This window comes from Pezoporus wallicus, unplaced genomic scaffold, assembly GCF_028554395.1.
Source record: "Pezoporus wallicus isolate ANWC-B61680 ecotype Strahan unplaced genomic scaffold, APGP_CSIRO_Pwel_v1 contig_8548, whole genome shotgun sequence".
NCBI lineage: Eukaryota > Metazoa > Chordata > Aves > Psittaciformes > Psittacidae > Pezoporus > Pezoporus wallicus.
In genome coordinates, this window is record NW_026642624.1 from 851,470 (window position 1) to 865,935 (window position 14,466).

Sequence of the window (14,466 nt, forward strand, 5' to 3'; positions counted from 1 at the left end):
CCCCGGCCCCGCCGCCGCCTGGCCCGGCCCCCCCCCGGCTTGGCCCGGCCCCGGCCGCCAGCGCACGGACGGACTGGGTCTCGGGGAAGGGAGGTGGGACTGAGCCTAAGGGAGAGGGGATGTGGGGGGAACAAGGTGCCTGAGGGCAGACGGTGGGTGCTGGATGCGACGTGGAGCGTGGAGCGGGACAGGGTCCTTCGGGTGGGACGAGGAGCTTGGGGTGGGAGAGGTCGCCAGGGTCAGGCAGGGTCCCCAGCATCAGATGGAGACCCTAGGGATCACATCAGGACACGTGGGATCAGATAGGGACCGCAAGGAGCAGGCCAGATCCCTGTGGCAGGATGATGCCTCTGAAATCGGAGGGTCCCCAGGATCAGATAAGGTCCCCAGGAACTGGATCAGGTCAGCAAGAACAAGGCCAGACCTCCCTGGCAGGGCAGTGTCCCTGAAATCAGAGGGTCCCCAGGGTCAAGCGGGGTCCCTGGGGTCAGGGTGGGACAGTGTCCCTGTGGCTGGGGTCAGGAAGATCCCCAGAAGCAGCAGGACAGGGTGCAGAGGGGTAAGGGATGTTCTCATGGCACTCTGGGCATCACGAAGCCCATGTGGAGCAATGCCCAGGGCTCAGGTCCATGTGGCCGCAGCGGTGGCTCCTGGCTGCAGGGTGATCTCAGGACAGCGGGTTTCAGCGGAGGTGTGATGTGGTTCATGAGCACAAGGGGAAACAGCTGGGGAATGGTCTTTGGTGGCAGAACTGGTTAACGCAACTAGTCACGCTCAGAGCTATTGTTCTCCACTGGTATTCAGCTCTGCAGACTTCTGCTGCTATTTCAGGCCTGCTGGAGGGCTCATGTACCCAACAGCCTGCCTGGTTTTTCTTCTAATTATTTCAGTCTAAAAAAAGATACTACCTCCCTCTGCAAACCTCGCCTCCATTGTTCTCAGCTGAGAAGATGAGAAGGAAAGGAGAAGAGTCGTCTTGACACCCGTTAACTCCAGGTTAAGTGATGTTCTGCATAGGTACGGCAAGTGTTGGGAGGAAAAGCAGGAGATAGCTTCTGCTAATCAGAGGTGGAAGAGATACCAGAGCATCCATCAGGGCTGGCTGCCCCCATCCTGGAGGGCCAGGGGTTAATGGAGGAGCCAGGAATCACCCGGGAATCACCAGGATTGGAAATGAGAAATCCTTGTGCTGTCACGGTGCATTGACAGGGAAATGATCGCCATGTCAGCAAAAAGACATCCCCACGGCGGGGGGAGGAAGGTGCTAATAGATGTGCTGGGGTTTTGACAAGAGCCTGAGGTGGAGTCACACTTGGATAAGCAAAGGGATGATGATAGGGTCTATCCTCCAGCACTGGTGTGAGCTGGGAAAGGACAGCACAGGCATTGCACTCACCACTCTTGCCCATAGGGTTTTGGGGCAGGACCCCCCTGTCTGTTCCTCTTGCATAAGGCTACAAGAGCAGCAGAGGGGCAGAGACAGGACTGGAGCTCCTCAGAGCAACAACACACAAACAGCTATTAGTGATAATGAGCAAAACCACACTGATGGCATCTCCTTCGTATCAGCTTAGCGCTGGGTTTGGCAACGGCTCCAGTCTCGCTGAGATGATCTCGTTGTGTAAACACCTTCTGTGGCCTTCCCTGCTCCTCCTCCATGGCTGAGAGCCAAACTGGGCAAAGAATGAGTGGCAATGAGTGCTGGCAATGGCATAAAGAGGCCTGGCCAGCAGCTGGGGGGATGTGAGAATCCTTCATCGGTCTCCTTGACCTGGCACAACAGCAGTGCTGAAAGGTTAGACCAGAAAATCGTGGCTGGCCGTGGTCGCTCAGAGCTGTCACCAAGCCAGGGTTAGCGCCCTGCTGCTGAGCACCGGGTGGGAGCTGCTTTAAAAGCACGGTGTCTGTTCAATTTGCTGAGCCATCAAAAAGGGGCTTCACCTGGGGAGTGCGAGCACCCCAGCTCCCCCACAGCCTCCCCCAGTGAGTGCTGGAGAGCAAGGCAGGCTGCAGCAGTGCCGAGCTCGGCTCCAGGCCGGTGCCAGCCATCCCAACATGAGCTGTTGAAAGAGGTGATATTTAATCCAGGCTTTTAAAGTGACCCAAAATCCCCCCAAAGTGCCAGGAATGCTGTTTGGTGTTCTCCGTTTTCCCGGCAGGGCTGGGGGAGGAGAGGGAAAACCTCTGGCTTTACAGATAGGGTGTGGGCTGTGGTTCCAGCCCTCCTGCAAAACTGAGGGGTGAAGAAGTGGAGAGTATTTTTAGCATGCTGCCAACAAGCCCGTGAGGATGTGTGTGTGCTGCAGGAGCACACGACACAGAGCCCGCATCCCTCTGAGTTAGCGGCTACCCTCACCCTCGCAGGCAGACCCAGAGAGAGCCTCTGTGACTCCACTGCGGTGGGGGGACTTGTCTGCAAGAGGATGCTCATTGCAAGAGACCATGGAGGATGGTCCAAAAATGATGTGGGTAAAGCCACCAGCCTGTGTGTGCAGCTGGGGTTGGGTTGCCCCTCCAGGGTGGGATGATACACTGTCAGACCATTGTCTTCGTCATTGATAGGTGGTGCAATGCTGCTCCAGCAAAGTGAAACTGAGTCATGAGTATATAGCAGTCTTCCAATACCTAAAGGACTATAAGAAATCTGGAGAGGGACTTGTAAGGGCATTTAGGGACAGGACAAGGGGAATGGCCTTAAGATGAAAAAGGGGAGACTGAGATGAGCTCTTAGGCAGAAGCTCTTCCCTGTGAGGGTGCTGAGGCGCTGGCACAGGGTGCCCAGAGCAGCTGTGGCTGCCCCATCCCTGGCAGTGTTCAAGGCCAGGTTGGACACAGGGGCTTGGAGCAAGCTGCTCTAGTGGAAGGTGGCCCTGTCTGTGGCAGGGGTTGGAGCTGGATGAGCTTTAAGGTCCCTTCCAACCCAAACCATTCCAGGGTTCTATGAGTGACACTGAGGAGGTTGGGTGGGTGAATCATTTGCAAGGGGACCCATGAGTCCTCCTGCTCTGCACCTCAATGGCCATGTTCGGGGTCTTGCAAAACTTGTGGGGCAGGATCAGAGGAGGACAGCAGTGCCGGAGGTCAGGAGGGATGGCCACAGAGACAGAGCTGCCTTGAAGCCACTGAGTTGGGACCAGCATGGGTGAGGAGTCCCCACTGCCCTCAACATGGGCAAACCTGTCTCTCCAGTGACAGGTACCACATGAGAGAGCTGTGGTTGCCCTCCTGTCTCCCTGCCATCCTTTCCCTGCTCCAGACAAGGAGCTCTGGCTCCTGCATCCAGCCCGAGGTACCTCGTGACGTGGGTCAGCCACTCCATCTGCTCCCAGCTTGCTTTCCCTCCACCTCAAATGGCAATAACCCATCTCCAGGGCACCGTGAAGCCAAATTCATCAGCGCCTGGCTTCATCGGATGCTCTGAGCAGGGCTGGGAGGGCAGAGGCCCATTATCACAATTGCCGTGTTATCTGCTGTGTTATCTGCTCAACAGCAGGGAGGAGGAGGTGGCCCTGTCAGCAAGGCTGGGGGCCAGAGCCAGGCTCCGGGTGGCCACAGGGCTCCTGCCCTCAGCCGGAGGAGAAAGTCTCAGCCCCTTCATGGCACAGCTTGTGGTGTCCTTAACTGAATCTCTTTGGTTGGGGCTGAAATGAAGATGCTCAAAGAAAGTGTTGGGTCTGAATGAATGCCCAAGGATAGGGCTGAATTCAGGCTCTTGATGCCAAGTAGAGCCCTTGGCACCTCCTCACAACTGCAGTGTGTTTGTGGGGATAAACCACTTCTCACATGAAGTGCAGTCCTCTAAAGTACCTGAGCTCGGCAGGAAGTGTGCAGGTGACCCCATCCTTAGCTCCTACATGGGCAATTAGCAGCAGCAAAGGGTGGAGGAGATGGGAGACCACAGATGTGGGGCTAGTATGGAAGAAGGGCTCTCCTCACTTCCCTGCCTGCTTCCTGGGCTTAAATCTTGTTTATGGATGAGCCGTGTGAAAGGATGGTGTTTCCATGCTGAGAGGCCGATGATGCAAAATTCCTGCATGGTGGTGGAAGCAAAATGCAGAAATAGAGGTGTTTGCATCGACACCACCCAGATACAGCTGTTGAAGCTGCTGCATGTCATGAAAAACCCCAAGGGAACTCTCTATGGCTAAAAGTGCTTTCACACAAGCCACTCAAAGCCTCAGTGGCCTTTGGCCACCAGCATCACCCATGCTGCCTTCAGCTCTGACATAGAAATACCAAAGGAGGTTGATGTTTCAATTTAGAAATGCACTTTGTGGTCACTGTAGGGTTTTTTCTCACTATGGCTATCAGTGATCCGAGCCGCAGCATCCCAGCTCTGGCTTCATTTTAGCTGGACCACTAAGCCAGTGTATTGGCTCTGAGGTGGGAGCAGGCCCCAAAGGCAGCAGCATATCAAGGATGATGCTCTGGCTTCTTGGAGGCAGCTCGAGGAAGGTCTGGCAGCTGCCCAGTTGATGGTGATGATGGTAGTGCAGGGATTTAGCTGGAAATCGATGCTGGCACATGAATTTGGCAGAGATGCCGTTGGTTATGGGTGGCAGGATTTGCAGGGAGCATTGTAGGAAGCTCATTTGGCTCAGGTTTTGTCTTGTAGCTGAGTGCAGGGAATGGTTTGGGGAGGCCACGAGCTGCAGGTGTAAAAAGGGATTTTCATTTTGGGATGGATCTGGAAAATACAAAGGGGGCAGAAGGGGGAAGATCAATTGAGATTAAACTGAAACTTCCTGATCTAAAGGAAAAAAATCCCCCAAACACTGTGGGTTTAGATCAGCCCGGAACAGTCAGTTTGACAAGAAAGGCAGAGTTTATCTTTGCAGCTCAATCAGCCCCTTCTAAAGCTTAAGGGGAAAAAAAATCCATTCCCAAATAAGTTAAATTCCACCATTCCTGAAAACCCTTCAGGAACTGAGGCTGGGTATTCCCGAGGGGCTTCTTCTTGGGAACCCCTCAAGAAGTGTTTTGACGTTTCCAAACCAGCTTCTTTGTCAGCTTCCAAATAGTTCCCAAATTCGCCTGAAATGAGTAAAGAGGATTGAAAACTCCCGGGAGCAGCAGGCTCAGGGGGGAGCCCGGCATCCCCATAGAGCATGGAGCAGCACCTGCATTTGTTATCCAGGGAAATGCGGGATGTGGGCTCCATCTGTCCTTCCCTGCCTTGTTGGAGTTGCCTCTGGGTTTCCCTGGGGGGTGCTGATGGCCAAAAGCATCCTCGGTCCATGCTGCCAGTGTTTGGATGGGAAAATCCCCTGGCTCCAGGCTTCAGGGCGATGCTGTCCCTGAAGGTTTCTCCTGCAGTGTCAGCAGGCATGAGCTGAGCCTTAATGTGAGCAGGGAGAGGGTGAGGTTTGTGGCCGTGCTCTGGTTTTGGTGGTGATTTGGGAGCAAGGATTGGCTCAAGTGAATTCCAGAGAGATTTACAAGTAAACCCTTTCACATGAAGGACTTACTGCATTGGTCTGTTGTGTCCGAGACAGGTTTTGGGGGCATTGCCCATGGCTGGGCAGCCAAGGCAAAGTGAGGAGTGTGAAACACTCTCCTGTGATGGGAATTTCCTCCTGCCACGCGTTCAGCCCTCCTTAACCCCATGGTGAGGCTGCACAAGGACCGTGAGCACTTTCCATCCCATTCCCTGTCACTGCTGCCACCTCCCAGCCTTCCCAGCGAGGCCAGGACCTTGGTGGCTGTGATAACCCATTGCAGACACAGGCTCAGGAGAGGGTCTGGCTGAGAGCACCCGTGGGAAGTGTTTCCTCTCTGAGACTGCAGAATGTAATTAATGCCCGTCATTAACGGGGAGCCTCGTTAGCGCTGCGGCCGGGCTGGGCTCCCCCTGGTGCATGTGGGCCAATGGGCTGGGACAAGCCCGTTCCCTGCCTTCATCCCTTGGCTGTGAGGAGGAGGAGGAGGGCGGTGTGGCTGGCAGGATCTCCTCAAACAGTCCCGATGCCGTCAAATACAAAGCGAATTCCCCTCCACCTCCTTCCGGGAAGCACCTTGGCCCCAGGGGATGCCAGTGGGGCAACACCAAAGGGCCCACATGTGCCCCAGTCAGTCCCAAAATACCCGCCAAACCCATGGTGCAGGAAGGTGAAGGGCAGGACTCACGGGCAGGATCAGGCCCATGGGAGCCATTGCCAGGGAAAAGGCTGTGATGCGCTCGTGTGTGACTCCTCCAGGCTGTGAACGCTGCAAATTGATTTCTGCTCTGTGTAGAATTGGGCTGTTTCCCTTTTTCAGGCGTTTATGGCCATTTTCATCCCTCCAAGGTACAGGCTTGGGGACATCAGCTTGGTAAGTCAAGTAACATTTGCCAGGGCCTTTCTGCAGCATCCCTGCCTTGCTGCTGCCTGCATCCCTGACAAGTGGGGTCTGTGCCTCCCGCATCCCTGCCATGCTGACTCGAGCACCGCTGTCACACCGTTGTCCACATCTCTGCCACTCTGTCTCCAGCATCCCTGCCATGCCGCTGCCCGCATCCCGCCCCTCATCCCTTCCCATCAGCCTTTCCCTTCAGCCCAGCCCCTCAGTCCCCTGCCCACCCGAGCCCCTCAGCTCCCCGGGCGGAGCCGCCGGCAGCACCCGCCCTGCCCGCAGCCCGTCCCTGCCTTCCTCCCGCCCTCCTCCTCCTCCTCTGCCCTCGCAGGCGGTGCTGCCGTGTGGTGCCACCCCCCCCTAGTGCCGGCCCGGCGCACCCGCACCCGGCTCCCCGCACTCGGGCTCTTTCCTGTCCTTTCCTATCTTTCCTCTGGCTCCAGCACCCCAGGCTGCTGCACGGGCGCTTCCCTCAGCCCCCTCGGGCGCTGCGGCTCCCCAGCCCCACGGGAAGGATGCAGGGTCCCATGGACCTTCCTCGTGGTTCAAGGGATGCTCGGCGGCAGGGATGCTCCGCTCACCCATGGGTTGCTGCGGCACTGCCCATTGCAATGACAAACCAGGCTGGGAGCAGGTTGGTGGCCCTGAGTCGTGTCCCACCAGGCTTGAAAATCTCCTTCCTGGCCACAGCAGAGAATTCAGAGCTTGATGGAGATGCCAAAACAATATGCCCCATTCCTGGCAGTGTTCAAGGCCAGGCTGGATGGGGCTTGGAGCAACCTGCTCTAGCGGAAGGTGTCCCTGCCCATGGTAGAGGGTTGGGACTGGATGAGCTTTAAGGTCCCTTCCAACCCAAACCAACCTGGGATCCTATGATATTATTCTATGAACAAAAGTGCAAGGACAGACCCTTTGCATCAATGTTTTGAGGGGTTTATTTGTGTTATTTAACTTCAGACACCAATTATGGCTGCGGAGGAAGTGTGTTTTGGATAGAAACTGCAAGTGCCCTCTGAATGGAACTAGAAAGCTGGAAACATGCTCAGAAATCCATGAAGACCACACAAAAGCATGGGAAACACAGACCATGGCATGGGAGAGGAGGCAGAAAGGAAGGCAGATTAAAGGGTGACGTGGCCTCCTTCGTGTTTCCCGGTGCAACACTGCCCCTATTTTGTCTTGGAAAACCCCTTGCAGCTCAGCCCTGAATGCGGGATTCAGCAGCTTGGAGTAACCCAAATGTTTCCTTTGCTGCCTTAGAGAAACTGTTGGAACAGAGCGGGCTTAAAGACTGCTGAAGAGGCCCATTTATCTGGGAACTGAAAGGGAATATTGGGATAATATTTGGAAAAGCCTGTGAATGGGCATGGCCCAGCACGAGCCGGGCAGCAGCGTCCTGCCAAGCTGTGGGGGGGAAGCCACCCTCTGCGTGTGCCTCATTTTCTCCTTTTCCCTCATTTCCTTTCCATTTCCTTCCTGGCTCCGAAAGGCTTTGCTGTGCCTGGGTGGGTCCTTGGGATGTGTTTCCCTCAGGAGAGTGGCAGTGCTGGAGGAGAAGGGGATGTTGCATGGACAGGGTGGCAAGAAACACCGGGTCTGAGCATCCTGAATGGGGGGGGGGAGGTTGTTTCTTTCCCCCGGTTAACAACCAAGGCTGCTCTGCAGGACCAGTTTAATCAGATATCACTTAAAGCAGATTGATTTCTGCCTAATTAGTCAGCAATAAGCATTTAATTGGCAAAGCTGCAACGAAGCTGCAGCCCCCCCCTCCCTCCCCTCCTCCTCCTTCCTGGAGCCATTGGCAATGTCTATTTTAACACTCGGAGCCTGGCTGGGATTCAGTAAGTGGGTTTGGGGTTGGTGTTTTGGCCATTTAAAAGCATTAGCGTGTGTTCAGAATGCAGTTGGGCATCTCATTTGGGGATGAAGTATAATTATGCTTGATGAGCACTAATAAGCAGCTTTCAAAATGAGACCAGGGTTGCGTCTCTCCCGCTGTCTCCTGCGGGGAAACTGATATTCCTCACCAGCGGCTGATGCTGATCTTTATGGGACTAATCCAGACACGTCTGAGGCTCCATAAAACCCACTTTGCCTTTCACTGCCTTTTTCCACCTGGGATGAGTTTTTATTGCGGGGGAGTTTTGTCCCTTGTGGGATTTCCCCCACTGTGGGTCTGGGGGTGCCTTTGCAGGATGCAAAGGGGGATTTGCCAAAACCAGGCTTTTTCCCCCCAATTTTCCAGCCTCAACGGGAAACACTGGGGAGGGGTTGACTGTGCAGAAGGGAAACTGAATTCTGAGCCCCAAACTGACCCCAGGACTTGGGACCTTGGTGCTGACTGCAGGCTAGAGCAGAGGCTGCTGGTGCCGTCCCCAGCACAGATACTGGTTGATAGTCGATGGTTGAACTGGTGTCGAGGTCGGCTCTGCTTTAGCACCAGCGCCTGCCTAGGTGGAGCTGCTTCTCTTTCAGCATCCCGTCCAGCCAGAAAGCGCTGGATCCGGTTTGATCACCCAAATCCCGCCTGCCTGCAGCGCCCGAGCAAAGCTCGGGGGGAAAGAAACCCACCCAGGCTGTGGGTTTGTGTTTGTTTTCCACGCTCCCCCTCTGAAATACCATGGCAAAGGTAAGCTCATGGAGATCAGGCTTCGGCAAGCCCTGTTACGCTGCCGAAACCTCCAGGAACGCCTTTGGTGAGCCCCAAGCACGCCCTGTGCTGGGATGGGGAGTGAGTCCTGGCCCCAGCTTGCAGGGGAATGTGGGGACACGTGTGACACTAACCCACAGGACACCACCTTCTCTTCCAAAAGCGGTCCCTTCCCAATGGGAGAGGCAGCAGAGCCCCTCCAAAACCCCATAGGGATAGGCATACCCATTGCCCTTGCAGCCATCTCTTTGGTAACCCCCAGAGCTGCTGCCCACTGGGCTCTGAACCCCGAAACTCCCAACTGGGTCAAAATACTCCCAAAAAGCCCAGGTGGCAAAGGAGGAAAACCCCCTCCTGGCCCTGTCCCGGCCCTGCCAGGCATGGCTCTGGGGTTGGCATGGGGGGATTTAATGGACACCAATTGGAGTCGGGGCGGGGGGGGGCAACACCTTTAACTGGGAATGCTTGGTGCTTGGGCAGCTCTCCTGAGGTTTTTCCCAAGGCATTTTGCAGCAATTAAGGAGATGCAGGTAAAGAGCCAAGCCCCAGAGCCTGGCGAAGGTGCCAACTGCTCTGCACGCAGCCCAGACCCAGCCGCTGACCATGTTCCAGCCCTAAATAGCTGCCTTTTGGGGGCAGGTGGCTCCCAGCAAACCTTACTTTTCTGGACACAGCAAGCGCATTGTGCAGGGAAGGCTTTCCAAGGATGCTCCCCACGCCCTTTTCAGGAAATACCACGCAGCTCCCTTCGTGCCATGCCAGGGTTTGTTATTTAATAGGCACAAATGACAGCCTCGGCACGGACACGCCGTGTTTGCCCTGGGCTCCTGGGTTCTGTCTGCAAATCGCTGCTGGTTTGATCTTTGCATCTCTCCACCTCCAGGCTCGTCTCTCTCCCTGCTCCCAGTGCTTGTTCCAGCGCAACCGGGTTTGTTAGGGAGTGAAAATCCTATCGGGGGTTCTGCTCACAGCCGGGCCCTTGAGGGCATCACTGGACCTGGGGATGAAGTAAACCGGTTGTATGTGATTTGATGAAGCACCACAGGGAGCCCGCAGCCGCCATCCCTGCCCAGTGCCCTTGTGAGAGCCCGGTTCCCAAGCCCAAGCTCAGCCCTGGAGCCACCATCCTCACATCAACGCTGTGATTCCTCCCAGGGGGATCCGAAACATCCTCCCCCCTGCGCGGCGATGACACAGCCCCGGAGCAGCGCCGGTGTAACCGGCTTTTCCAACAGCGCTGTTCCAGGGTGGGGTTGGGTTGGCCCAGGCTTTATTGCAGCTCCCGCTTGGCTCCGATGCTTTTCCCCAGCGCGGTGCTCTCGGATGGAGCGGGATGGCAGTGGGGAACGGGAGAGGAGGGAGGGTTCCTGCTCCATGGACAGGATGGGTGCCCCCAGAATGCACCCGTGGGGTCCCCAACACCCTGTCCTTAGGGATAAGCTCTTTTTGCACCCCAAAACAGAGCAGATGGGAGCCCAGACAGCCCCGGCACAGCTTCATAGGGATGCAGCAGGAGCTGAAGCATCTCCCAGTCCCACCACTCGGGCATTTCCTTCCTTGCCTTGATTTCCAAAGTAACAATAAGACGCAGAGCTGTTTGAGATGGGTGAAAAGGTCCCTTTTAATCCCAGGCCAAGCACAGAGCCACGTTTTCTTTTAACTTGTTGATCTCCCCCCCCTCTCTGAATGTCTGCGCTGGGCATGGCAGTCCCTGGAGCGCCCTTTCACGGCTGAGCTCCAATCGTTTCTAAACTCCCAGATCCACCTCCTGGATACTTTTACAGGCCTGAGCCCATCGTGAGCCCTTCCTTTCTGTTTTTCATTGCCAGCATTTGTACCAGCTGACGTTTTGACTGGGCTGGGAAATCTTCCTGCCCACTGCACTGGGTCTGACAGCCGAGATTTAATCTGAGAGGGAGAAAGCATCAGATAGGAAAAACCCATCCGGATCTCAGTGGAATGGCAGCAAAACGGCGCAGGAGGAGGCTGAGGGAAATCTCCAGCCCAGGCTGGGGCAGCACAAGGACTGCGCAAGCCCCGACCGTCACTGCACAGATGTTGGTGTAATTACAGCTAAAACCTCTGGTGCCGGGATGCTCCGATACCCTGAGTGTATCAGTGCAGTCAGGCAGCTTCTCTAATCTCCAGTTTAAATCCCTTTTGCTGCTGTCTTCAGTGTTTGGAAGAGATGCTGGATGGGATAAAAGCATTATCACATCCCTGCTTGGTCATCATCCCAGACTGGTTTGTGTTGGGAGGGATCTTAATGCTCATCCAGCTCCAACCCCTGTGTCCAACCCGACCTTGAACACTGCCAGGGATGGGGCAGCCACAGCTTCTCTGGGCACCCTGTGCCAGTGCCTCAGCACCCTCACAGGGAAGAGCTTCTGCCTAAGAGCTCATCTCAGTGGCAGGTTAAAGCCATTCCCCTTGACCTGTCCCTCCAGGCCCTCTCTGACTTTCTTGCACACTTCTCTAGGTACTGGAACAGTGTTCTGAGGTCCCCCAGGAGCCTTCATACCCTGTGGTCCTGCCAGGGATCAGAGCATCTGGGACATTTGGAATGAGCTTCCCTGTGCCTGGGTTGATGTGTCCAGGGCCACTAGTATGGAGCTGTTGCTCATCACCCACCTCCCTGCACCTTCCTTCGCTGCATCCCCACCTTCCTCTCCATCACATTTGACATCCCCTCTTTGGAAACAGCTTATTCCAGGTTTAGGAAGGAAAGGGAAAGGGCAGGGGTACTTTTTCCACTGATCATGGATCTCCTGGGAATTCACCCAGGGATTTACCAGCTTCGAAGCTGGTGGCTGCTAAACAGTGTCAGTGGCATTGCCAGAGCCTGTGTGCTGCTGTGACATATCACCCATGGGGATGCTGCTCCACAGCACCTCCAAACCTTATTTTCTGCTGGCAAGCTTCACTTGCGTGCAGGATTTTACCATTAATACAACCGAAACCAAACCATCTGGTCACTGGTGAGCCTGGTGTTACCCTACCTACAAGGACCAGCAGAGAAAAAGATTGAGAGGCATGAATTTAATGCAAAAACACTGATTTCCCCTTCAGATTTACAGGTCCCTGGATGGGAGCAGCAAGAGTGGCCAAGAGCCCCGGGTTTTGCCATCACCACCATGCGTGCTGGGAGGGAGCTGGGGTGGCTGCGGGAGGATGCTGGAGGCATCAGGTTTAAAGGCTGTTGTTAATGAACTGGTGCTAATGGGCTGGTGTTAATGGGCACCCTGACGGCGAGAGCCCCGGAGCTGGAGCTGTGCAGGGGCTGGAGCCAGAGCTGGATGGGAGCTTTCCACATGGGCTGTCACTGGCGAGTGAAGAGTCGAGCTGCAGAGTGAGTCCCCGGTGCAAACGGGATCATGAACCACAGCGCTTTAATTATGCCAGTGCAAATTTCACTCATTTGGTTAAGCCTGGGAGCTACAGAAAGAGCTATTTCCAGGTGTGCTGCTTTAATTACCGCGTGCCCTTTATTAACCACGGCACGCAGCGCGCCCGGGGCTTGCAGCCACCAGCATCGCCATGGCCCTGCTCACGTCCCTGGGACACCGCTTGGGTCACATAAATGGGTTTTGACCTGATTTTTGCTGTAATCCCTGCGCTGAGAGGCCCTCATCGTGCAAAGGATAAACCCTCAGCTCCCACAGCCAGGGCCTGCTGGGGTTTATGGGGCAGCTCCCGCCGGCCAATGTCCCCACCAAGCCAAGCAGCCACCCGGTTCCAGCACCCCAGGGGCTCCTCTGGGCTTTGTGTGTTTGCAAACTGCCTTTTGTTCGCTTCAATTCGTGCACTGCAGCAGGCAGAGGCACAGCTCCCACTGCCCCCTCTGCCTGCAGGCAGGGACAGGGCGGCAGTCACCCAGCGCCAGCCCTCCCATCCCACCGGGCAGAAATAGCAGCTTTCGGGTGCTTTATTTGCGCTTTCCTTTCCTGCCCTCGCCTTAGAAAGGCGCAGAAGGGTTCGGTTTTCAACCAAACACCATTTAAGCGATGCTCTGCCCTGCTCGTCCGTCTCCCGGCTGTAATCCCATCGCCGCACGGAGCGCGTGGTGCGTGGTGGGACTTGAACCGTAACTCATGGAGCGACATAAACCTGCCAGGATTGCTGTGCATCTTGTAGAGCACAGCTCGAGCGTTACTGGTTCAGCAGCGCCTCTTTCTGTGCTGCCTTTGCAGCAGCTCCTCTTCAACCTCTCGGCTCCCTTAAACCCATTGCATCGCCCGCGGCTCGCAGGAATTCTCCGGGTTTTCAAATAATCCCAGGAAAAGAGCTAAAAAAGGAGCCTCTGCCCTGGTGTGCGTCCAGTGCAAAGCACGTGAGGCCAAAGTCTGGTTTTCCTGACCCCCCCGGTAAATGCTATGGGCTCGGCTGGAAAGCTGCCCTCCAGGACACAAGGGGATACACTCTGAGTTTCAAAACCCAGCCACTGGGAGAGGAGGAATGTGCGGATGGGGGCATGGAAATGTGGGTCCCAGCGTGGCCGTTAGTGCTCAGGCAAGGCTCTAACCCCCCTCAATCTGCTATGCAAGGTGCTGTTGGGGTTTGGTGCCCATGGGGCTGTTGCAGTGGGATGCAGAGAGCGCCTAGGCATGGATTTGGTCTGGTCCTCCTGGGATTTGACCATTTTTCATCATCCAACACAGAGTTTTGCATCCTCCCTCCCCACAGGAAACCCTTTTTCCACCTTTGCCATCATAAAGCTTTTCCCACCACCAAACCCTAAACTTTCCCTGCCACCACCAGCTCCCATTCCCTCTTCTTTGCTCCACATGGAGATATTGCCTCCCTCCTTCACAGCCCCTAGTGACCGTGGGCATCCCCCATAGACCTTCCCCAGCACAGCAAGGTGGATGAGACCAAAGGGATGGGGTTGGTTTCATTTCCTCTGGCTCTGCCCCCCCCAGCTCTCTCGATGTGCATCACACACGTATCAGGCTCAACCCTCCAGCCCTGCTCATCCATCTACACACCAATGGGAAACACAAGGAAAAGCCCATGAACCAGATGGGAAGTAGGACTGGATTTGCAGTGCTCTTGTTCTAATGGAAACCATCCTTCACTGCTTAACCAGAATAAATGGCTATGCACAAACCCATCACTTCTACCTAGAGGGGGAGATGAGCCCTAATGTAAGCAAATGGTTCCAGTGTCCCCACATGCTGTGAGGGGTACCCACAGCGATACCCCCGGGGCTGACCCCTGGTGGGTTTGGCAAAGCTTTTGGGGCTTGGGAAGGTGCGAAGGTGTTTGCATTCAGATGGATGGGGCTGGGGCAGCCCCAAGGGACATGTGGAAGCATCTTGGTTGGCAGCAGGGGTTTGTGCTCAAAATACCCCTCAAATCTCTTCAGGGCTTGGGAGATAGACCCACTCTGGGAATCACAGCTGCCCCAAGGCCATCCCGGCTGGAGGAGCCTGTGGTTGTAGCTGTAGGGCCTGGCAGTGCTCATTACTGGGCATTGTGAGTCC